The sequence below is a fragment of the Eutrigla gurnardus genome, assembly GCF_963514095.1.
Source record: "Eutrigla gurnardus genome assembly, chromosome: 2".
Lineage (NCBI taxonomy): Eukaryota > Metazoa > Chordata > Actinopteri > Perciformes > Triglidae > Eutrigla > Eutrigla gurnardus.
In genome coordinates this window covers 11,412,975-11,440,366 of record NC_139916.1, presented here as the reverse complement: position 1 = coordinate 11,440,366, position 27,392 = coordinate 11,412,975, and positions in this window count along the sequence as shown.

Genomic DNA, 27,392 nt, shown 5'->3' with positions numbered 1-27,392 from the left:
TCAAATTCCAGTATTACGCATGCCTGTTGACTCATGTGGACCTTTTCCAGTTCCTATTCCCCGGTAGATGGGGGCGTGTGTGTGTGTGTGTGTGTGTGTGTGTGTGCACTACAGTAATATATATGTTTGTGTGTGGCTTGCCGTGATGTGAGGGAACCCAATGCACCCCTCAGCCACAACAGCAGCTTCAGCATCAAGCAGCGTAGAACTACTCCTTGTAGTTTTCTCAAAAGTGGGCCGTTCAGATGATAGGGAGCTATACGGGTATAATATAACAGGAGTTAGACTGAAAGCATAATGTTGAATTTTGGCCTTTTTTTTGAAAGAGCAAATTAACATTTTAATTAGGATTGATCACAAAGGGAAACTACTGGATTAAAACAATATTGTGGAAATTTGCTGTGAGCAAAAAGATGGATTTTTAGATTTATTTTAAACTGCAACACTTTTTCAATTCCACCATGGTGGTAATATAAAAAAAATACAAATACTCCACATTTGCCACAGCTGCACCAGAATTGCAAATGTCACTGTTGTAGGACCTTTGCACTCCCTATAATAGTGTGATGTAGAGTAATGTACTGTGTGTGTGTGTGTGTGTGTGTGTGTGTGTGTGTGTGTGTGTGTAATATGTGCTGTACCTGAAACGTTGACCCTTCCAGCTTAAGTGTTGCTCTCCCTGAGTTTGCTCTGCTCTGAGTCGCCAACCTCCCCGACAGAAACCCCTTGTCACAATCTGCCTGCTCAAAAATTACACTTGCCAGTTCCATGTGTGAAAAACTCGAGAGGTGACACATTCTCACCATCTCAGTCAATCTTGGCCTCTCTCTGTATTCTGTCAGCAATGTTTGGAACTACCTAAGCAGCAGTGTCATGGCAACAGCACAAACCTCAACAGACATGCTCAAAACCACCAGTGAGGGGGGAAAAGCTAACAAAGGAGACAGATTGAGAGAATCATGCATACCCATACAATATATTGTGTTTTTTTTATTCCTAAACGAGGAGCTTAGAGATGCTCTAAAGCAGGGCTATTCAATTGGTGGCCAATTGAAGCAATATTTACTGGCCCTTTTAGTGGAAAAAACATTAAAAAATGCTGGTCGCATAGTGGCCGATATGAGCTGCCCTCTCTCATCTCCGCGCAGCACAGTGTAGACTCGCATAGTGGCCGATATGAGCTGCCCTCTCTCATCTCCGCGCAGCACAGTGTAGACTTGCTCCACAAAGCGCGTGGCCACAGCAATCCTCACCGCGCACCCCAGCTACATTCTTTTTCGTGTACTTTACGCGCTTGATGTTGTTCTGATGACCGTCCTCCTCGTTGAACTACCACAATGTTGCTTTCTACTTTGAAAACACAGCAAGTTGACACTGTATTTTGATAAGCTGTTGGACTCTTCAGATTCGTGGTGTGAGCAGAATCGGACCGGTACTTTTATAATATAAATGCGGCTGTGTGTCTAAAATCCGCTGCGCTCGTGCTGCCTGCTCGCACAGATCCGCTCGTGCTCACATTCGCTGATGCAGGTCGAGTGTTTACTCCAAATATATGCAGAGACGGCGCTCCTATAAAACAACATCAAGCCATGCGTGTGTCGTATTACGACATGATGACGTATGTACAACAGGCAATCGGGCCGAGGCCCATTTGGGCTGGAGCAGTGTGAGTGCTCATTAAGGTCCTTAGGGTGATGGCTGCTGATGGTTATTGTTGGTTTTATTTAAAAGAGGCCAAATTTATTAATCGGATGGTTGGGCTAAGATGCTAGCGGTAGTTTTCACTTGTTTCCATAGCAACATTCGCGTTCTACAGTGGCCCTAATATGCCGTCGTATAAATTGATAACCTAAAAAAATAAATAACTAAATCCGACTTCTGTTAAGTACTCCTGATCTTACTGTTGAATGGCTCATGTGTCATAGATAATGGGCCAAACAGGTCAGAACCATTTTATACAGTTTGGGAAAACCCACACAAACATTTTACACTAATGCAGCCTGTCTTTAAGTTATTTGCAGCTTTTTCCAGAACATTTCTGGCTTAACACATCCCAGATAACGAAGCCCCCTTCCCTTAGTGGCAATACCAGTTATAACTGGGGCCTCCTACACTCATGAACCCCCTGACTGACCTCAGAAATTTCTCATGGAAAGCCAGCTGGCAATTGGGACTACGAGAGTTGATATCAGGGTCAACATAAAACACTTTGCCCACGTAACATTGATGATGGATTGATGGAAAAGTGAAGAATGGAGTTTGTTTTTGTTGAAGTTTTTGTTTTGCAAGTAGCTGACAATCTACATTACACAGATCCTGTCTCCCGCTCTTTATCTCCTTTTTTTCTCTCTCCCAGAAAGACCCTTATTGTGAGAGATGTGGCCAAGATGACCTTTTCCCACTTCCCCCTCCAGAACACTACAAGCAAAGCGCTTTGCAGTTGTGAAGGAGAGGCGTTCAATTCACTGAGGAACAGTCGGTCTCTGGTTGAAGAATAGGCTTTTGCCAAGGGAGAACAATACCCTGCAGTTATCAAAGTGCTCAGGCAACTTTAGTTTTTATTTACACAACACACACCAAAATGCTATTTTTTTCTTTTTCATGTGGGAAAACTGCCAAGGCCTCTGCCTCTGCTGTTAAAACCCCTAGTTCATTGCAGTCTACAATTTGAGTGGATAGATGGACGTCCATTTTCACAGGTCATGTTTTTACCATATTACAGTTTAGCTATTTCAGTCGAGTCTGTTATGCCTCTGTGAACCTTGTGCATTTAAAATATCCCCCATTGCCATGAAAAAGATCTAGGATTGTAGGTGGATTTAATCGTGTTTTGTAAAGTTGGTGTATTTTCCATCATATAAAAGCAGAACCATAAGACATGCTAAGAATCTTACATGCTTTTCCTTCTTTACTTCTCGGCAGAACTCTGCTTCGATGCCCAGCTCCTTTACAGCACTATTGCCTTTGTTCTTTTCTTCCATCTCAATGTGCAAATGGTTCCTCTCCCCTCTACAGATGCAACAGATGAGGCAATGCACCATGTTTTCGGGTCATTCTGCAACAATGCTGTTAAATAGCAAATATGGCTCATTTAAACGGAGTAAGTAATGGTCATTATCTCACACTTAATGATGACATACAGCAATCACAAATACTGCAATCAGAACATTAGCATAAGAGAGTAAACCATAATTCACAACGATAACTAATGGTCTCTCACGTAGCGGTGAAATGATTAACAATAATGTTGTAACTATGCCCACATGGTAATGTTGTTCCAGTGAAGAGGCATGTTTGGAAACATATGTTAAATGATTCAGTGGTCTGTATGTCGATGAAGTGAGCTTCTATTGGGTGAGTTTTCCCTTGTCATTAAGTTTATTTTTTCTCCACTCAATGTGTCATTTCCTTGAATACATGTTGGTTTGTGTGCTGAGAGGAAGGTGCACATTCCTCATCTTTTCAAAATTTGTTTTGATAGATGCTTGCTCACTTAATATGTGTTTGTTTTGTTTTTTTCTTGCTCACCTTGTTTCTATAGGGGGAATTGTAATACCCTGACCTGCCTGACCCTTTAAAAAGAAGGAGTGCACGTCCCCTTTAACACAAGTAGAGATTTATGTCGAATAGTCAAAAAATAAGGTCCTGATTCCTATTCCTAACTCCTATTCCTTGACCTCTGGGGAAAACGTCACGGGGTTAAGGAAAGGTGATAGGAGAACTCAAAAGGATTTAGGAAAAGTCGACCGCGTTGCTCAGAGAATCCGACCGGACTTTCACTAAGCTACGTCATTATAACGCGGCTGATGATTGACAGCTGGTGATCGGCACCGGCGATTGACGTGCGTCTGCGCTGGATAAACTACAATAGTGGACTACAAAAAGCGCGTCGTCCACTTCTCCCCATGTTGGTTTTATAAACAGCTGGTTCACTGACCGGCTTCAGGTCCAGCAGCTCCTCCTTCCTGTTTGACCGTTGCTGTATTTACATGTCATTTGTGGTTTTAGTTTAGTTTTTGTCAAGTTTGTAACATGATTGAAATAAATAAAAAATACCATTCAAATATTATCACTGTCCACACACATTTATCAACACAATTCCAATTTCTGCTCCATCCTCCCCACTACAATCTTCAAGCACAACATACCTATTAAAACTATTTTGAAATAAGAGTCAGTGCAGTCCAAAGACACTGCAAATACAAGCACCACTTAAAACTCTTGTTCATGGCTCAATAAATGAAGACTTCTTTAATTAGTGAAAGATAGAAGTTAGTTCCTCAAACTTATTTATTTCTAGTGTCTTACTATTTTGTCTCTGGAAAAACACAAATGGAGAAATAGATTTTTATAATTTACAATATGTAGTGTGAAAAAAAAAATTCTTGATGAAAAAAAGAAAACGATGGATATTAACAAAATGTTTAATATTTGCTTGGACAAATATCATCTAACTATACATGCATGTAGTCATCTGCAGCACATACGTGATGTTCACATTTCTCCTAAGCAAATCTCTGCCTGGGGATCATAGTTAGGCACACATTCATACACATCATCCACACATACAAATGCACACTTAAGCGTGGTCTACATTTTTCTTTAATGGTGGTCTTGGTGTCTCTATTTTACTGGATGCATGAGTTAGTTAAGTCGATCATGAGGTTGGTTGCTTTTTCAACTTACCTTGTGGGGAAATTTGGATGCAAAGCACAACTCTGCAAAGGGGGAAGGGCTACTTTAAAACAAGCCATGTAAGCGTTTGTAACTGAGGTACTCTCGCCAATGTTAGAGCACCTGGGGAGTGTGTGTGTGTGTGTGTGTGTGTGTGGGCGGACGTTAGCTTCTGAATGATACAAGCACAGTGAGAGGGTAATGGGTACTACAATATATTGTTGATTTAATAGCTTGTCATGGTGACACCTACACTGTCTCCATATTTCCCCTTGTAGTCAGCCCCTGTGTATGTTGTGAGGAATTCAGTAATTTTTTACCGGCCCTCCTTCTCTATCGATTTCCCTCCCTCAAATGACCCTGTCTATTTTTTTTTCAGGTAACACACGATTATTCATGTTGTACAATTATATATGTATAAATTACAACAACGTTTGCATACAATAATGTTCAACTGTTAAGAATTAACATGCAATATTGAACATCTATCAAAATGCAACTTTGGAAAGCTACTGCCAATGTATAGTCAGCAATGATTATTAAGGGTCTGTTACACTTCCATTTTTGTTAGATTTATTCTTGAGATCTTCCCAGAATCCTTTGTTTTTCAGCTGAAGCTGTGATTTGTTCCTTGTACATTGTGGGACCATATGGTGTCTATGAATGGACTATAAAACTGTTGAACTTTCTGGCAAAGTATTATCTTTAAGACGGGAACTACTTTGCCACTTTTGAGGCCGGGAGTTCCCCCCCAAGGCTCAGTGCAACTTTATATTAAGCCAAATTATTCAAAACAATAAAATCACCTGTGGTGCAGAAACGAAGCTCTATTATAAAGTACTTGCAGTCTCACACATTGTCCGTTGGACAAATCAATCATTTCAATGGCCTGAATGCCCTCCTTCTGAATTCAGTCCCCAGGTTGAAATTACCAATCCCCTATTCTATCTTTGTTGTCACCATTCACCAAAGTTAGCCTGGTTTGTTGTCAGTCATGGTTCTCCTCTAAAACGCACTCTTTGCATGCACACATTCACATATTATCTGTCAAGATCCCACCAACACGGAATACTACACTAAACTTTATCACCCAAGTGTTTGAGTATACACTTGCAAATTCAATTATATTTTATTGAGCTGTATAATGTTTCAGGGGGGCAATTTTAATAACATTGCACTTTATGACAGCATCAAGCCGTAACTTTTTGTAGAATTAAGACACAACTGGACTGTGTGATAAGAACAACTTTACAGAGAATTAAAGCATCAAATAGAGCTGTGAAGGGTGCCAGCATAGCTCAGCGGTAGAGTTGGCGCCCCACTTACCGAGGCTGTGTCCTCACTGCAGCGGCCCCGGGTTCAAGTCCGACCGGGGGCCCTTTCTGTGATAGAGCTGTGATCAACACATCCATCATTTCCTGGATTACAGACTACTTGACAGACAGTGTTTAAAATGGTGGTACGCAGTGCTGGAGCTCCGCAGGGGACTGTGCTTGTCTCCCTTCTTTTTCACCTTGTTCACCACAAACTTTCAGTACAACTTCAGGTCATGCCACTTGCAAAAGTGTTCTCATGACTCTGTAAGTGATGGATGGGAGGAGGACAACAGAGCACTGGTGAATAGGGAACCACATGCTCCTAAATGTGGCCAAGACCAGGGAGATGGTGATTGACCTCAGGAAGAAGACGACGGCTCCACAACCCCTGTGCATCCTTGGACAGGATGTTGACGTGGTGGAGGATTAGAATTACCTGGGTGAAGAAGGTGATGAGACTGTATTTCCAGAGGAAGCTGAAATTCTTCAAACAGTGGGCAGGCTGTTGGAGCTCTTCCATCAGTCAGACCCTTACTCTAATTATTAATAAACTGATTAAGTAATTGCCTTTGGAGTTGGTGGAGAAGAGAACAATGAGCAAACTATTATCCAGTATGGATAACCCTGAGCATCCTCTCCACCACATACTGGACAGACAGCAGAGCTCCTTCTCTAACTGATTCTGTTTAGCTGTCATAAGGACCATTACAGGAAGTCTTCCCTGCACAGAGTAATAACCCTGTATAACACCTGACCTCTGTCCAGCAGAGAACTCTCAGCTCTATTGTTCTTTTTCTGCCTTTCCTCGAACATCGTTTTTATTCATCTCAATGAGCGGCAAATTAGCACTCTGCCTAATGTATATATTGTACTTCTAGCCACCATCCAGGAAGGAAACTTTTTCCTCCTCCAGTGCTGCTAATGAAATAGTATTGTTACACAGATGGCTCCCACACAAAGGACTGCTGCTGAATACCTACAGCATCTACTTGAAAGACCATTTTCTAAAGCCAAAGGATAGCTGAAGAGTGCAGCAACAGTTCCCTGTTGTTTTTATTTTGGCCAATTTAAGTGCTTTCCCTGTTTGTTTTAAAAAGGCAAATTCTGCCACTTCTGAGGCCCTTCAGTTGAACCGGTGCTCTTCAAAACTTTATGACTTGAGAATTTAATTGCTGTGCTGAGAATTGTCACATCCTTCCAGAATTATTAACACAATACAACTATATAAATAAGGCAGACCCCCCACAAAATTTAAGAAGAACTTGCTATCATTAATTGACAGGTCTTTTACAGTGAGACTTACAGAGGACTAGCAAACATAAAGAAAACAACAAAACCTACACCAAGTCCTATATTTTGAAAATCTGTTTCATCTTCCTCCTTTTGTTCCTTCGGGGCCAAATGTGTGAACTCACTGGACTCATTTGGGATGCGGTTCTACGATTCTGTGTGTGTGTGTGTGTGTGTGTGTGTGTGTGTGTGTGTGTGTGTGTGTGTGTGTGTGTGTGTTAGAGTGAGTGAGTGTTTCATGAGAAGCTTTAGAAAGCATTGACACTGTCCTGGTGTGATATGGAATTCCATTTCAACTTTTCCCATGAGACACTGCCTCGGGGGGAAAAGTTGCCGTGGCAATTGTCCTATACCCCTACAATTTTGACACAGTCTGTCTGTCATCATAGTATTCCCAGTTCCTTTTTCTTTTTTTGGTGTAAACCTATGGTGCGCTTCAGTTTTGGGCAGTATAATTAAGGAAGAGACAATATAACTAAACTTGAATTTCTCACATCTGCCTCCAAAAAGTGTATCCACTGCAGCATAATTTGACAAATACCTGTACTTCACCTCTTGTTATGTTTCCCATTTTGCATTTCATATGTCAAAGCTTTTTGAAAGAACTTGATAGAAGCAGTTTTTAATCGGTTGTCAAAATAATAGCAGTAAATTATCAGTAATGTGTGCTCACTAGAAAAAGCTTCCATTTTGTTAATCAAGTTTCCCTGGATTGAGCACTCTTACATGGGTTAACGCATTCCCAGTAAATTACATACAGTGCTGCTGTAATTTGATGTACAGGCTGGGTCATGTGAAATACAGCAATTTTCCATACGTGCAGCAGAGATAAAAACATGCCACGCTGAAGAAAAACAGCAATCTGTGATCATCTCTCGAGAAATGAGTAACCCATTACCAAATATCTGCACATTGTAAACAAAGGTTCAACAAATTGCAAGTAAGTTTGTTGGAGAACCTTGCTACAAAAGGGCACTTCATTATTTTTGTCCTGCTTGACAACTGCTCATTGTTGCTCCCGGCCCAGTGAAGGTTACCTACGATATCGTCTGGAAAACTTGTACTGCCGTGACAACATAAATTTAGAGGTAATCAATCAACCTTTGTCTTACTGCACAAAGCCTGTCTTGAGGGTTATGGAAATCTAATAATGATGCCGTCCTTGCAGAGAGCACTTGCTTTCCTCAGCAGATACGTAAATAAGAATTGTTTTTCTTCCCACAAAACACCAACTCCATTTCATGTAAATGCCATATCAGCCGGCGGGGCTCCTGATTACTAATTCTCTCTGTAGCGCAGTCTTGACAGGTAGCCTACACAACTGACACAACTTTGTTGCGATATTGAGGGATGTTTCTCCCCGCTGTCTCCTACAAATTCACACCCACCAATTTTGTGTTAGCAGTTCAGCATTAAATGCCAATTGTTTCTAAATTCAAAAGAATTTACTGCTAAATTGGCGGTGATGAATTGGCACTCGGGTCTGCTACTTTTGTCTAAACCTCAGCGGCCTAATAATCAAGACAATAAATCAGACAGCGAAGTCATGGTCACATTTTAAATTGACCTTGTCAGTCATAAATAATGAATATTTGCAATTTACAAATATTTTATTGCTCATTTTTCACCCATTGATGAATTGTACTTGCACTTGACGGTTATTCAACAGTGGACTTGCATTAAAACTGTCTAATTCAGGGCAAGTTAGGTTTGTATAAGTAGCCGTATAAATAGCCAATAAACTAAGGTTCTAACTCTCACAGGCATCGCCCTCTACTGCCCCCTCTAATCATGCCCCCAATGAAACTTTGCATAAGCATAGCCGACCAATCAAGATGTGCCTACCCAAATATGTACCCAACAGATTTTAAAAGGCAGCCACATTTTCTCTTAGATAAATGGCAATTTGCCCTTGCTTGCTTGCTCAGAAGGGAAATAGCACAGTTTAAGTCCGCTCATGCTCTAGAGATTCATGTATGTTAAATATCCACTTATCATTGCGTTGTTTTGATTCGGGTCCATGTTGGGAAACGGAGAGTGAACCCAACGTTTGCTGTCTTTAAAATTACTCTGAAATTCGTCATCATTTCCTGCCTGAGTAGTTCATAGTAATAGGGAGTAATATTTGTGTAACATGTGCAGAATGTGGATCTTTAATGCATGAGTGTTTAAAACGTGTTTTTTTAATGGCAATGTTTGAATTTAAGTCTGCAGTTGGGAGATGCAGAGAGGAAGATTTGCCACTGCAGCTTTGCCTTGTGGAAATTTAGTGTAGCTTAATATTAAATTAGTTTTTGGCTCATTTGGTTTGCTTTGTGGGCCTTATTTGCCATGATTTTTTGATTGTTTCTTTGATTCTTCTGTCCGGTTGCCATGGGTTGTGAGCGTCTACGAATCAACAGGTGTGGTGCTGGCTGTCCCCTTTATTCTCCTTGTTCAACAAGCCTGAGTCCTAATCATATGACCCCTTTTACCTCCATAGACTGAACAGGAAGCGCTGCAGCCATCCCGGAGGGCAGGCCATGGGTCTGGGTCTTTGCCTGCTGTATTTGTAGTGGTAACATGCACCTCACCGTGTCCTGTGGTTATACTTTGTGGTGTGTGTGTGTGTGCGCGCGTGCATGCATGTGTTTGTGTGTGTGTGTGAAGGCACCTGAAGCAGGAGCACGAGTGGTGTTTCGATCTTCCTTCTCACCCAGGAAATGTAAGCTCCATAGCAGCTGCCTTAGTGCTTTGCCTTATTTAACATGTCTTCACGTAATTAAATATAACTTTATAACTTGTGATATACTACTTTTCTGTCATCTCTTTACACTGACTTGATTGTGTGAGTGCCCTCTTGTCTCAGTGCAAGCGTTTGTTTAAGGGTCTAATCTGAATAGTTTTTGGGTGAAAGCCCCCGGGTGGGGTATATGTTCGCTATAATGACCTGCACCAACTACACCGATGCCGATTGCAACTACTGCCAATTGGTTCACCACCATTAACTTAATGAAAACATACTTTCATGTCCAGGTGGCTACTTCAAACAGGACATTCTTGCATTTTGTCTATTCATTTTTCTGGAGGTATTTCAGTTTCCATGGAAGCAGCATTAATAAGGAGAACCTTTATTAAAACATTACTGTGCTACATTATGAGTTCTTTGAAGATTGGAGCATTTTATAATGTTATTTAAAACCATGGAATGAGAAGGTTCATTTTCTCATTTTCCTGTGATTTAATTCAACACATTCTTCAAATAGACCTGTTGCTCTTGTGATTTAGAAAATTCAATCAAGCAAACTTAAAATGAGGTTGACCTAACTGTCAACCTGTGTCTTGTGATGCAAAGTGTCAAGAGCATAAGAATCAATAGTATAGCGAAACGATATTCGCTTTTACCTGCTTTCTAGCACATAACGTATTAACGATATTAATTGGAATGAACTTCAGAATGTATTCCATTCCACTTCCTGGTTCCCAGTAAGAAATGGTGTCACCGAGACACAAAGGCAAGGTTGCATCATTTACAAATGAAAAATGTAAACAGCTCACTTTCATCTCGGTATGAATTATGCACCGTGGCCACACAAGTAACTGCTGTTGAGATGAGATTTGCTTCTGTGGCTACAATACCTGAAATTGAGCTTGTTTCGCTTGATTCGGGGAAGGCTATTGAAGGTCATCACTCCTCATTTCCATTTTGATTCAAATACAAAAAAGACACTCTTCCTACAATTGGGCTCTTCATAGTGAAATCCATTTCTAATAATGGCTTGGTTCAATAGATTTTTGCCTTGGGCGATGATTATTAAAAAAAAAAAAAGTCTCAGAGGAGTTACTTTTGGAGTTACCCCAGCACGGGTAGAGACATTTACATTTATATTTACATTTAGGTCATTTAGCAGACGCTTTTGTCCAAAGCGACTTACAATAAGTACATTTGTCAAAAGAAGGAAACAAAGAAACCACAACGTATCATTGCCGATAACGTTGCAACTCTGACCACACATGCACATAAAATATTATCCACTGGGTTTTTGAATCATCACACAAATGCACTTACACACACAATGTGCTCCCTGTGCACACATGCTAAACTATACATCATGCCAAGCTTCTGTCATCACTTGACACTAACATTGTGGCTTGACGGGTTAGCCAAATGACAAATGAGAAAATAGCGCTGTGTTTCATAAATGAGCACACAAATTGTTTGGTCCCTTAACAATTACAATTCCACGTTTGCCAACCAAATACCGCACGTTGTTCCAAATTTACGTTTGGTCCATTAATCGTGTTTGGATAAACATTGATTTGTCTGTTTGTATGACGATAGCGTTTGGCATTCTTGCTTGTTTTGTCTCCAATTTTTGTACAGCTCATACTGTAGGTTTTATACTAGTGCCACGGGGAAACAAAGTGAATAAAATAAACACAACCGCTGCATGCATGAACAGTAACCTACATCCCAGAAGAACTTAAGCGTTCTCCGTGGTGTTGCAAGTACACTCAGGGGTTATCCAGCAAAGCTGTGCAGAAGTTTAATTTCAATGTTCCTTTTCCTGGAGGCTGTAATAATAAGAGAATTTATAGGTTTGGTTATTTTGCTAAGATTTTTCCCAATTGCATAGGGCAGTTACAGTACTGTAAATGGTAAACACAAGGTTGATAAGCACAGACTGCACCCTCTACTGGAAGTGTAACTGGCCACTTGGCATAAATAAAGCCAAGTTTGTGTACCATACAATTAAATAAAGTCATGTTTATTCCCATAAAAAAAAAAAATTCATAGTATAGCATGTCATGAAAATATCCGAAAGAAGACATCACAGCATCTGGTTGAAAGGTTGACAAATCATTTACAGGGCTGGAAATCCATTTATCTTTTGTTTTTATTTAGTCAGGGAAACTTGACTGCCAACAGCAAAATCACCACGACTTCATCATCATCGCGTACTCATCATCATCGTTGTCGTCATCACAGCACGCATGTTTTGATTGCTGAATATGGGCGACAAGAGCGCAACCTCCCAAGCACCTTTGGTTAAAAGGATGAAAGCTGCACGGTGGGCCTTTTCCAACCTTTGAAACTTGAAAACACCTGTCATAATAACAGTTGTAGTAGTATTTGTTGTTGAATTGTGTAGTGTTTTATATTTTTTGTAGTTCTAAAAGTTGTAGGGGCACCTGTAATGTGAATTTGATGAACTATCTTGTCGCCCTTTTCTCCCCAGATGAGTTACAGACCAAAATGAGAACCACTGAGTTGTTTTCAATTTGTCCACATCAGAGGTCGTATGTCGTTGTGACCCTCAGATTATGATGTGGCATTCTCGATAAAAAAAACATTGATTACACTTTGTGGTTCTCTGTGTCATAACCCCCTCCTTCTATTGCAGTCTCTTATGCTCTTGTCTAACAGTGGTGCTCTAGAGGCTGTTCTCCGCTGCACAACAGGACTCCAACTCTTTAATTTAACCTTTAATTCAAACCTTCAATCTGTCTGATTTAGATGTTGAAGCAAAACATGTATGACAGTTTTTCTACTGAGGATTTAATTGGAGATAAATGAGATACATTATACAGACAAAATGTGAAACATATGTTATGATTTGAATATGTTAAAAGTTTTCTGTTGGTGTTTTGTTCGAGGGAGTAATGTGAGTGTTTTTGTGCATGTCAGAAAGTGTTTCATGTAAATGTTGATGTGTTAATATTCATGCTGCATGCGAATAGTTGTGACGAGAGGTGAGGTATGTGCAGGTATGTCTGAGGGGAGGACAAGGACAGAGAAATGTGTAAATAGATTTTAATTGACTATCTAGATAGATGAAATATTAATATTATCATCATCACCATCAAAGTCCATATTAGTATTGGAAAGGAGAAGATGAAAAATAATACTAATGGCCCCATATTATACAGAATCCCTCCTCACAATAACAATTTATAATAATATTAAGAGGAAATTAAGTTATGTGTATTATTAGCATGTGTAAGCCTAAATCAAGAAGAAGCCAGAAGCCTGGAGAGGCATCCTTTTATGGCACACCATACTGTAAAATATATATTTTTTATTAATGACTACTACTACTGACATTTTTATGACAAACTATATTCTGATTTTCTTTTACATTTTGTTTATTACATGTTTATTGTACTATACTATATGTCTGAAGATTTTTATGATTATTTTATGGCACAATTCAGTATGACATGTTTTTTATGACGCACTATACTACAATCTTGATGACAGATAGAGCCTGCATGTTGCAGAGTTGTATTTCTCTCAACTTGAGATGTGAGATTGGAGTTTTAGTTGAGACACGACCAGATTGTAGCCAGTAGAGGCTAATTTTAAACCAGTTAAAAGCACAATCAGGGTCCGACAATGGCTGCTTGATTTTATTCCGGGCGATGCATTCTGCCTATTTGGCTCTCCATGACATATTATGACATATTATAATATATACAATATTATGACAATTTAGGATAATAATTAATGATACAAATAATAATACTTTATATTATTATTTCTTTTGGCAGCCTACACTATGACATTTGTTAATACAACTGTTTTATGGAATTCTATGGTATATTCAATGGCATTTTAATGACTGGAATATTACATGACAACATGCTTGTATTTTTACAACAAACTATACTGTTACTGTACTATGTCATAGTGCTGTGCGATATGGACAAAATGTTATATCCTGATATAGCTAATTTTATATCCCGATAACGATATATATCCCGATATAGTATTTTTTCTTAGAATTATATATATAAATAAATAAATCACATCTCAGCACTACTACGACCAGTGCCGTAAACAGGTGACGTTTGCGGGTGACGTAAAAATGCTACCACAACGCAGTAGCGTTGCTGCAGTTACATTCGCCTTCAGAACTTGTTTTGAACTCAAAATTTGGATATCCAACTGTCATTCCGACATTGAGTTGTGCTTTACACGGCATATTAAATCAGAACCGTAGTGTACGTTAACGACGCCCAATTTCCACTGCATGCGTCTCCGCTGCGGTGCGTCTCCGATCCGGCTTCGGTCCGCCGTCCGCCGTCCGCCAATCCCCACAGGATGCGTTTGAGTCCGCCACGGCACAGTCCGTCGTTCGCGATAAATACGTAATCGCGCGCTGCAGTTAAAGATATGTGTAAACACAGCAACCAAGCGATACAAAGGTCAGTGTTCCCAAGGAAGGAGTACAAGACTTTTTTTGACGTAGTCAAGTGGTTTTATTAACACAAGTGTTTTATTTTGAAAAGTTTTATTGTTGAGTATGTACCAAACTTCCTGTTTCGCTATATTTGCCCTGTGCTGAATTGCTGCGCCGTGGTCCGGCATCCGCCAGAAATAGAACTCCGTATTTGTTGCGGAGAGCTGCGGACTGCCGCAGCGGAGACGCAGCGGACACGCAGCGCAGCGGACCTGGTGGGGATTGACCCATAGACTAAAGTGAAACGTATCTGCTCCGCTGGCGTGGCGGAGACGCAACGCAGCGGAGACGCATGCAGTGGAAATGCGTGTAGCAACAGTGCTAAACAAGTAGCCTAAATGTTAAAATTACGATATAAACGACAGAGGGTTATATCCTACGGTAGACATTTTTATATCGTACTACGATATATATCGTAATATCGCACAGCTCTACTATGTCATACTACATTTTTAAGTTTTATGACATTAATATGACATAACATGTCAGGGCTCCTTGTGGCATAATATACTGTAACATTTCTCATGGCTTTTTAGCACATACTACTACATAATACATTTGACTTTTTTGGCATACAACAATGTGACTTTTAACAAAATGTTCATGGCTACTAAACTATGACTAATTTTATTACTTTTTTATGACATACCAAACTTTTTTTTTAATTTGATCGCTGTTGCCTCTCAAAAATAGAGGAGCAACCTCCTCTGCCTCTGTGGACCAGCCTCCTCTGGCACTGACCAAACGTAGAATATTGGACGAGTCTCCCTTAATATGGTCACAGATATGAGAACAGCCCCCAGTCTGTCTGACTCTCTGCCAGTGCTATATGCCCTTTACACTGCATCAATTAGTGAGTACATTTTATGGGCCATTTAAACTTGGCTCGAGCAGTTAAGATTATCAATGCTGGAGCTAACAGCATTTTCCCTAAAGAGAAGGCCCTCCCATCGGGATAAAGCCTGCTTGCCCTTCCCCACAGAAGCGGATTGAGATTCAATTGTGGAGTGACATTCGCTGTGTGACAGAATGATCCTGGTATTCACAACTGGGCTGAGATGCCCTCCTCTTTAAATAAGGGCATTTTGTTAATTGTGAAGCAGGGGGGGAAAAAGCAGATTGGCATTTGTCTGGTGAGAAGGAGGACATAATCAGGCGGATCGGAGGCTGAGGAGTGGAGACAAGGGCTATTACGCTCTTTCAGTGCAGACACTTCAGAGGAAATGATAACCGGAGCTTAGAGTGACAGAGTAATATCACATACTCCCCTGCACGGGAAGACGCATTCCTTTCGCTATGAAGTGAGGGAAAAAAATCTTTGAATTTAAAACTTTCATTTGAAGGCAAATTGATGGCCCTTCTCAGAGCTTCTGACTACTCCACTTCACCCCCCTCCGGCGATATTAACAGACAGTAATTAATCAAAGTTTTACTTTTTCTAATTGAACCCAACTTTCGATTTGCCGGAAATGAGAACCCCTGACATTGGGTTGTGATGATTTCACATTATGCCAAAGACAATTATGTGCATGTCAAGAGTGTTGTATTACCACTCCTAATAACGCCATGTCCTCTTTCGGAGTGGCTGCGGTCATCTTCCATTTCTAGAAAAAAATACTCTCCAGACAGAAGAAGTGTGGGCGGCAGAGATAGCAGGTTGGTTCGGTCCCACAGCACTCAAAAAAAGGAGCATTGAATATCTGGTCAAAATAAGTCTGGAGGATGATTTATTGGCTCTGTTTGCAAAATCATTACCAATTCAAGTTTAGCTCAGTGTACTTTTATTGCAATTTGGTGTTAAAATACAATTCCCCATTTTGTTCTTGTTGATATGAATAATATTCTAAAGCAAACAAGAACCCCTTACAACAGCATTCTTTTCCTCAGTTTTGTAAGATAAATACAATAAAGCAATAAATTGCTGACTCAATTGTGTCAAGCATTATGCAAATAAGACAAGAAAAAATAAAACATTGGAATGAAAAACTCCAGTCAGGTTTCAGCATACTAAAACAGATAAATTAATAGAAACAAACTTTCTTCAGTGAAAGTGCCTTCAGGATCAGTTTTTTTCTAAATTATGCAGAGCTGCATCTGCCTTTTGAAAATAAATGAAAGCATTATGTATAATCTGATTTGGGTGTTGTTTGCCTTTCATAGCCTCTGGACATCTTGGACACTTGAGGCGCTAAACACGTCAATAAATCTGGCTGTCTTTTCTGACATACTGCTGACGGTGGAAAAGGTGTTTCTGCAGCCATCGATAAAACCGGTGAGGATGTGTCACTCAGCTCATGAGTAATCAGTCAAATATTTATAATTTGAAGACAAGAAAGAAAAAGGAGAAAAAGTTCAACTTGACTTCTGGATAGTTTAGAACCCTCACTGACACACTGAAAAGCCAAATACCTCATCTATTATTATTTATTTTTTTTGGAAACAAATGCAGTGTCCGTGCAAAACCTTCCTGGGAACTGGCCAAATGCTTGGCTTGCGATATTGCTGCTGCTAAACAGTCTGGTTAAAAAACAGACCCAAGTCTGGGTCAAATACACTAAGTGGATGTATTGATTTCCAAATATCCATACAAGTCGCCTGCTTTAGCATAACTGCCATGGTTTGCAGAGATGCTGGCGGTAATGCTGTCAGTTAGTATGGCAAACTTTCACAACCTCCACATCTTCTCAAGCTCATTGACTCCAGGGAAGTAAAAGTAACAGTTTGGTTGTAACGTCATCCATCATCCATGTAGCGGTAGCAGGCTATATCCGGCATGCAGCAGCAACTGACCTGCTGTTGATGATGCTCGGTCCACCCGCTGTGGAGTCAAAGGACCCGCTCGATCCGGTCTGTAGACCCCTGAAACCCTGTCTGTCGCTGCTGAACACATACAGACAGCCAGAGATTGTTTGCCAGAGATTGTTTGCTCTGTATACCTATGGAATTGCATTGCAAGGCAGCAGCTTCGGTCTTCAAGTTTACGTTCTATCAGCTTATGTCATTTACATACACTGCAACAAGAAACCCATGGGGGCCATTATATCACTGAACTTACATGGATGCCAAGTCACTGGTTTTCAACATGTATTTGGTTTTAAAACAGCATATTTTCATCAACATCAAATTGTTGATGATATTTAATAATATTTAGGTGAGCTAACATGAACCAGCTTAGTGAGGAGGCGGTGCAAATATATAAATCTGGTTCTCTATCAGGGGCGTTGCTAGACATAAAGCTCTACTGGGGCACAGGCCCCCTATTTCATAAATCACAAAAAACATCCTTGAATTCCCGCTGCGTGTATGAAATGTGCTATACAATGTGCTATATAAACTTCCCTTGCTCAGCCCACTATTACTGCCACAGCCACACTGCTGCTGCTAAAACTGAAAGGTAAAAATGTAGAGATATTAATCTCTAATTCATACTTATTTCAACATACATAATGAACATGCTCAACATGTTTTTGATGATTTTGGAGTACCGTTCCCACATTTGTGAATGAAGAACATCAGACGTTTGGGGTTGGGGAAATCACTGTGACTGTAAATCTTACTTTAATGCTGAGCCATCACTTGGTTTACAAAGTACTATAAAGTAAATTGTATTAAAATGAAAAGATAATGCGGTAAACCGTCAGCTATCTAACTCCTATGAAACAACACAGAGTGATCTGTGATTCAGAGCAGCAGCAATGAGGACTGGTGGTGATTATTGAGTGGTAATAGAAATGTGTAACACGTCGTTGTTTGAGTTACTTACTGGAACGACCGCAACACTGTCAGAAACTATGCGCACTGTGCCGCTTCACGCCGGCTACTGCGGGCATCGGGGCGAGCGGGGCAGGTCACGTGGGAGAGAGAAGTGGATCATACCATGACGTGATGGGGGGGGTCTGTTGTATTTTTAAAGTAAACCATATCCTGTCTATGGTTTTTTGACCATGTTTAAGCTTGTCAAACACGGACTTGCGTTTAAAAAACAACATAACTGATATATTTTTTTGCATTTATCTATGCGTGCGCGCCGCGGTGCCCCGGCTACGACATGCACACTGCCGTGCACGGACGTAATGTGTGCGCCGGACCCGGACCACAAGGTGCGCGCCTCAGCGTGTATTTTGGATTAAACTGCGTTGGTTTGAGATTGTGGATGAGAAAGAAAATCCACTATTTTACCGTTATTATCAATATAAATTAATCCACTGCCAAATATAGTAGCTCGTTAAAACTCGAACGGGAGTTTTTACTGGGGCACTGCAGATCAATACTGGGGCACGTGCCCCAGTAAAAGAGGTCTAGCGACGCCGATGTTCTCTATACTGATACTTGAAGATTGGTGTCACAATGATGTAATGACCCTTCCTTCTTTACTTGCACTGCAACAATACATTGGGACACATTGGGAAAGTTTATGTTTATTAATGTGAAATGGTCTATCATGTGCAGAAATTAGTTTCATCCCCAGAAGTATTGCAGTAAACTATCGCTGCTTGCAATTGACAAGTGCAAAGTGATTGGATGAACGGTTCTGGAAATTCTTCAAAATTTGGAGATACAATTCAAAATAGAAGAACATTTTTGCAGATGGGCATGACTTATATGGATACATTTTTTTGTGTGGGTTGAAGTCAACTCTTTTATATTAGCTCCACCTGCCCGCTGTGTGACTGCTCAACTACTACTGCTTTTTGATCTACGGCGACATGGTTGGGATGGATCCATCTCGGCATGGCTGTGCCTGCTGCCATGGACTACTACTGTTGATGCTATTGCTTCTGTTAATGCCACCACTACTGTTAATGCTACTACTACTAGTAGTAGCATTAACACTAGTACTACGACCAGCGTTCCCTACCTTTCGAGCTGTCTGGAAGTCCAAAAACAACAAGTAGAATGCTAATCCTTATATCCAGAGAAAGGTAAGAGTCCAACGAACAAAAGTAGCCACTTCGTTTAGTCCCACAAGCACGCTAACTCCGGTAGTCATCCATAACACGCCATGTGTTGACGTTGTGAGTTTCTGAACAAAAGATTGTTTATAGCTAGTTATCGCTCTTCGATGATGGGCGAACAACAAAGCTTTGCTATTTCCGTGTATGGCGGCTTCTTGGCGACAAAACAAGCCCCCTTCCATGATTCTGCGATCCAAATTGGCTGAACAATCTGTCCATCAAGAGAGCCAGTGCTTCACTGCTGACCAACCACGAGAATCCCCAGGCAGAGAGCCAATAGGCAGAGGAGTACATTTTTGACTGACAGGTCTTATAGCCAATGAGCTTACGATTCCAGCGGTATGTTACATGGGGGGAGGGGGCTTGAGGGTGAGAGCGCAGCAGCTCAGAAAGGTCAGACTGTGACCTGCAGATATGATAGTTATGCAGAGTCTCATTATAGAAGGCTGTTATGTAAAAAAACATTAAAAAAATGTTGGTTTTATTAGTAGTAGTTGTAGAACTAGTGAAATAAACAAAAAAAGTAGAATTATATACCTAAAAATACCCATAATCTCATCTGGAACACTTGTTCCAGATGAGATTATGGGTATTTTTAGACCGACCACAGTTAGCCCGGCCACCTGTGCTCAACATCTGTTACTGATTCACCCAATCAAGGACACTATAAAATATGGCTCCGGGAAGGAGTAAGTCAATAAATGTATTGGTATTCGCCTTGCCATCAGAACTGGCAGAGGAGTTACATTGTCCGTCTATAATGGAGCATAAAAGGAAGAAACACCAAGTATTACCAGTAAAAGTACAACATTATGTCCCCCACATGTAATACAACAATTTTCTGGCATGTTGTATCTGTATCACACCAGCCTTTGACATTTATGGCTAGCTTACTCAACACTTAACGGATCCAATAAGAAGCTGGTGCAATATCTCAGATTACAAACAACAGTTACTAAATCATTACTTTAGATTATGATACAAGTAGAAAAAAGACACCTACCGATATTTGGTCACACATCAATGTTCAGCAATGGTCAACACAAAGTAAATGCCAGTGGTGCAATAATTAACCTACACACATAAAAAGAAAATAATATGCATCACCATTAACTCAACAGAAAGTTGTAATCAATCTGGAGTTTTGCATTAGCAACAAATTTGCTTCAAGCAGCTAGCAAGATGAAGCCTCATACAAAAAAGACATTAATAAGTAAAATTCCATAATTGTAGCTATAATAAATGGAGTACCAGTAAATACCAAACAAATTGTGTCACAAAGACGTTGGGGGTAGTAAATAAAAAAATCCCTGTTGATATTTATGCCTAGTTAAACTGCAAATATGGAGCAGCATTAGGAGGGCTGTTGCCGCTAGCAACAGAATGTTCAAGTCAACCCAAATACAGTTGAGGGATGAATTATTCCTCTTCTTTACAATGAGTAAATCCCCCAATCTACAATAACATGCATAACGTGACAAATGTTTTTTTTTTTTTTTTTACTTCTTCAATTCGTATTTATTTGGCTTGGTTTGACATGTTGAGTCCCTCAAGTTGTATAATATACAATGTGTCTTTTGGATTATTACTCAATGTTTTGTTGTGAGTGAAAACACCTTCAGGATAACCTTTACATGGCCTATACATAGAATACTTTTTTGTCAGGTTCTAAGGCCAGTGTGCGCTCGACACATTATTGAATGAGTGTTATTGATCCAAGGTCTGAGGCAGAGCCATTTGTATTAAATTTTGCCATGTCTGCCAGGCGGAACGTGTGCAGTTTTTATGTGTTGGATGAAGTATCTTTCGAAGCACCATATAGTGAGTGGGGGTCGGGACCCCCCTACCTTTTAAAAGAAAGTTGTTTGGACCCCCCCCCCCTCCCCCCCATATTTGCCATTAAAATATTAGTGCATGACGGGTCCAATTTTCCAGCGCTCTTTTCATTGCTTCACAATCAAATCTGTTCCACTTTATCAGTAAGAGAATACCCACAGCAATAGGAATCCACTCCATGTTTTATTGGTTTCCTACACACACACACACACACACACACACACACACACACCTGCAGCACACACAAGAACCAAAGGAAATTTGCTTCTTGCAGCTACTTGGTCAACGAATTGATGCTAGCAACAGGGACGTACTGACCATCGGTCATATTTTAATTTCAGATGTTACAATCATGAATCATGGACGTATTAAAACAGGTGACGGTACGGCCCTCAGCCGCAATACTCTCATTTAACGTATTCCGCAGACAGCTCTGGCCCGGCAGTCAGACTGGGCCAATTCAAAGGGGGGGGGGGGATGCGGCCCCTCCCCATTTGGACTGCTCCACTTTTTGTCCAATCTGATTGGCTCAGCTTGACCCTCGACCGTCACTGACTTCCCTCTGAAGTTACACAGAGAAGACAAAAAAATGTTGAAACTAAAAGTTTCACTATATTCTCCAAAAGTGTCCATTTCTGTGAGATTGAAGAAACTAGCACTGCAGGCTACTCTGCGTCTGTAGCAATGACAGCAGGTAAACAGACTATTATAGAACCGGTAACTTATAAGTGCTAGGTGATATCACTCCGCCGCTGCCATAGCCTACTTGGAAGTATGACATGCTGCTGCTGCTGAGATATAAATCCTTAAAAATGCAAGGTTGGTTTTATTTCAAACATTCTATCAACACATATGTACACCGATAGTCTGCCGTTACAATGGATTTGCCTCGGGTGCACTGTGGAGTGGGCAAGACTGTTTTTATGCCTGTCTAACTAGAACCATTGACTTGCGCTAGCCATAGCACAAGCGAACTCGGCAACTAGAAGAACTGAATGAAATTTCTTGAAAACGTCTCAAACACACCGGCTCACTTGGAAAATAGGTCTTATGTCCAAAATTCCAAACTATCCCTTTAACTAAGGTAGGAATCACAAACATTTACTGTGGTAAGCAACAATCCCTCAAGTGTAGAGATGTGGTTGTTGATGTGCGTCTGTGTTATATATGCATTTCATTAATAGAAAACTAAGGAAACAATAACATGGGGAAACATTCAGGATTCTAACACTACAATGTGGCCTGTTATTGCTATGTGACCTACGCTGCTCAGTCAAGATGCACTCAACCACTGCACATTGGATGTTTTCAGCTCAGTAGTCCCCTAACAAAGACAGGGATGATCAATAAGGCCCTATTTTACTGCTTCACTTCACAGCTGTCTAGCCCTGCAGCTCTGGAATAGTTTGACATGTACAGACATTGAGGTAAACAAACTTGGCAAAGTTGGCAAAGGTAAGTTTATAGTTGGCAATTTTTGGGGGATGATGCCTGAACTCCTACCGCCTTACGTTAGGCTCCGACTGGTATATACACGTTGCCGTGACAACATTGAAAGTCAATGTTTGTATATTTTCAACCATTCTTAAAAAAGTATACTTTGTATCTCATCCCCATTGAGTAGAATGTTCTTCTTTTTTACACAGGGTATTAATGCAAGCTCTCACCCAACAATAAAGCTTCATTCTGATTTCTCTCCGACCACAAGGTCTGCAGTCTCCAGACCGTCACTGGACAAGAAATCCTGCCATTAAGTTTTGATCAGCGTATGAGAGGTGCAAGCAGACAATTTGGAAATGGATGCCAATGTCTGCTCTTTCACTGAACATGCTGCTGCCTTAGGCTTGAGGAGAGTGAAGTCATGAGGCTTGAGTCCAAATTAAGTCACAGGGAGTCATTAGAGAAAACGTTAAAGTTGGATTCTAAATGTTTTGTTCTAGTTTTTTGCAAAAATGGTTGTTGTTTTTGGCTTGTTATGTCCTAAATCATCAAGTTCTTAACTCAAATCTACAAGTTCACACCTCTGTGTAAATAACACAAGATGGATGCAAGTTCAGAAGCAATAAGGATCTTAAGCATTCAGAAAAGGAGGTATGACACAACTTGAACATTATTTTTAGCTGTGTGACAACTTGTAAGGTGCTGTTTGTTAATATTCACAATGTGACAGTTAACTCGGCTCAGCAATCGCAGGAGATATTCTGAGCTTGTGCTCATTTAAACTGGTTTGAACAACATCACTTCATCACTTATTATAGTTTAGGGCTCGCAGTTAAGAACATTATTTAAATCCAGGCCAAAATCACTTGCAGCCATAATTTCCACTGCACGCCTAATTGGCATTATTATCCATTATTTAGTCACGCTCGGACACTTTAATTAAGTTTCACCCTCAAACTATCAGTGGCCTTAAAACATGTATAGAATCATTCTAGGAAATACATAAGTAGACATAGTGCTGTCTTTTTTAACGTCTGCTCTGGTCTTTAATACATCCCTTATTTTTCTAAATGGTATCGAGTGCATGTCTCCCCTTTCAACCACAAGCTGAATATTATTGCCTGAGATGTGATAACAACATAAATTCGGGATAAAGTGATGAAACGTTTCTGAACACGACTGCTCGTAATGTGCCCTTGGCATCTATGATTAGCATAAATCATATTGTACGTACACTATATTGCCAAAAGTATTCACTCACCCATCCAAATAATTGAAATCAGGTGTTCCAGTCACTTCCATGGCCACAGGTGTATAAAAGCAAGCACCTAGGCATGCAGACTGTTTCTACAAACATTTGTGACATTTTGTGACAAAGAACGACAGCAACTTAGCCACGTAAAATGACAGTGCGGGGTCAGCGGATGCTGAGGCACGTAGAGCACAGAGGTCGCCAACTTTCTGCAGTCAATCGCTACAGACCTCCAAACTTAATGTAGCCTTCAGATTAGCTCAAGAACAGTGCGTTGAGAGCTTCATGGAATGGGTTTCCATGGCCGAGCAGCTGCATCCAAGCCATACATCAGCAAGTGCAATGCAAAGCGTTGGATGCAGTGGTGTAAAGCACGCCACCACTGGACTCTAGAGCAGTGGAGACGCGTTCTCTGGAGTGACGAATCACGCTTCTCCATCCGGCAATCCTATAGACGAGTTTGGGTTTGGCGGTTGCCAGGAGAACGGTACTTGTCTGACTGCATTGTGCCACGTGTAAAGTTTGGTGGAGGGTGGATTATGGTGTGGGTTGTTTTTCAGGAGCCGGGCTTGGCCCCTTACTTCCAGTGAAAGGAACTCTGAATGCTTCAGCGTACCAAGAGATGTTGGACAATTCCATGCTCCCAACTTTGTGGTTGGAACAGTTTGGGGATGTTCCAACATGACTGTGCACCAGTGCACAAAGCAAGGTCCATAAATACATGGATGAGGGAGTTTGGTGTGAATAAACTTGACTGGCCTGCACAGAGTCCTGACCTCAACCCAGTAGAGCATCTTTGGGATGAATTACAGTGGAGAATGGTCAAAAATTCCCATAAACATACTCCTAAACCCTGTGGAAAGCCTTCCCAGAAGAGTTGAAGCTGCTATAGCTGGACCGACATCATATTAAGCCCTATGGATTAAGAATGGGATGTCACTTAAGTTCATATATGAGTCAAAGCAGGTGAGCGAATACTTTTGGAAATATAGTTTATAACATAAAAATGTAATGTGTCCATGAGATGGTACTCCAAACATTTATTGTTTCAGTGTCTCTATTTTCCTGCTGCCACGCTATCATCCAAACAGTCCTTTTTGGATATATTCTAAGCATGACTGTCGGATTTCAATGTAAATGCAGTAAAGTTGAGGCTTGTCGGGGCCCCAGACACCGTGGAACCAGAATGGCTTTGCAGCTGTAGCTCTTTTGTTTCTCCAGCTGTAGGAATTTAACACAAATGAGAAGAGCTGATTATGTGTATGCATGCAAAGAATAAAGAGCTTCATATCTGCCATTTTGTTTCAGTGAATTATCGATGCATCTATTGAATTTTTGTTTTTGTTTAATTAATTGTTTAGTTACAGCTTATGCTGACCTTTTGATAAGCTCTATATTTATTGCATGTCCTGCTCACTGTCAGAATAATTAGTACCAGTGATCAATAACTAGGTGTTTTCTTTCAAAATGCTCTATATACTTTTAGCACCTATGACCAGATGTATTTCTCTGCTATTACTGTCTGCGTGTCATTTCATAATTACATAGCTCCTGCTGTCAGCGACTTCGCTACCGATGCTGCACATCCGTGAATTAGCACAGAACAAATGAAACACGATTTCCATATTGTCTGATTTATATCTGAGAATTTGAAAAGTGGAACGAAGTCACATTCACACCAAGCCGGTTCATCTGTTTGCACAATCTTCTTGAATAAATCCCCTCCAATGCATTCTAAACAGGGCTTCCAGAATATCACTTTAATCCAATATTGTGCATGTTTCCCATGCTAAATTGCGGGATATACACAGAATGAAAACTTGAGATCGTGCATTGGCAGTGTATAATAGGAGTGTAGTCTGTAGGGGAACATAGCCATTTGTTGAGGAACAGTGCCGGCAGCCCCCGGGTGTGGAACAAATATGTGTTTGAAGCTTTTGTGTGACGGGATTGAACTGTGGTGTTGTGGGTTATAATGGGAGCACACAATGCGAAACCTTCAAGGTTAATGCAATAGGCTCCCTCGCTCTTAACTGCAAAAGTGTTTTCATGTTCAAACCTTGCAAAAAAAAGAAAAGGTAAGATACAGATGCTGCCTCTTTTGCCGTGTCCTTGTGGCCAAAACACAAAGGAAGTAATTAGTTTTATAGAAGCTTTTTGTAGTGGTCTGTAAGATAAGTGTTTGTAATTCCCCACATAATCAAACCATGTACTGGCTTTATTGCATTTCAATATCCAGTATATATATTTCATGATGGAAGGTCAAAAGCCTATTTTGCCGCTGACAGATGTTGCTGATATAATTCAAAGAGGAAAGCGTCATCTCCATCTGCAGAGAGAAGGGGACGCTTTATGGAAGGCTGTGTCCATATTTGTCAGTGGGGAAATTAAGGGGCGAGATGTGGAAGGAAGTTTGTTTTTTCTGTGCCTGTCTGGTTTGTGTGTAGGTGTGTTTGTGTTTGTGTGTGTCCATGCAATGGAGTGCTGTACACAATATTTGATCATGCATTTCATAATCGTTAGGTGAGGCCCTGGTAGCGGCGTCTCACAGGAGAGCAGCGGTTGTTTATCTGCTTGTTCTACTGCAGACAGCTGTAAATAAATGAAGAAGGAGTAACTCCTGAGGGAGCGTGGGGGACATGCACACTGGGATTTGCTGACTATTTTTTTCATGGTAGACTTAGCCTTCCTTCTTTTGTCCTTTTCTTTAGCCTGCATTTCGTTTATCCATTCATCAACCTCCTCTTACATGAATTCCTGTTGTGGTAATAGAGTTTTACCTGATTAATCTTTCACCCATTTTTACTCAACAGCCCCGTACTGCAGCAGCACTCCACTTATTAATTTGAGAAACAATCTGAAAAGAAAAAGTCAGGATGATAAATGTTTCCTCCTCTGGGACAGTGTTGGGTACAGGCGACATCCATCTTGGAACTGTAACCCCCCCCCCTTCACCTACCAGTGTTTACACGTGTGTTTGCAGACATGGTGTCATATTAAAGTCACTACTCTTGCAAGCTTGGAAGGGAGACAGAGTTCATGCTACATATTTAAATAATATGTGTTTGTGCACATCTGTGCTACATGAATATGGATCACACGCATTTAATGGTTGAGAAGATAAACAAAATGTTTTTAAAAAGTGCCCGAAAGAGGTCACACAATCAAAGTTAATAAGAACACGATCCACTGCATTATGGATAGGAAACATCCGAGCTGCGTCTGCATCTGCTCACAGACATTCTTCATCACAATTAACCGCAAAAAGGCGGAGCTGATGAGGAAGTCTCTGGTACAGCAAACAGAAAGACATATTCAGTTTTAGCTCCCACATTACAGTTAAGCTTTGCATAGTCCTAATCCTTATTGTCTACAATTAATGAGTTTCTCTCATATTTAGAAACAT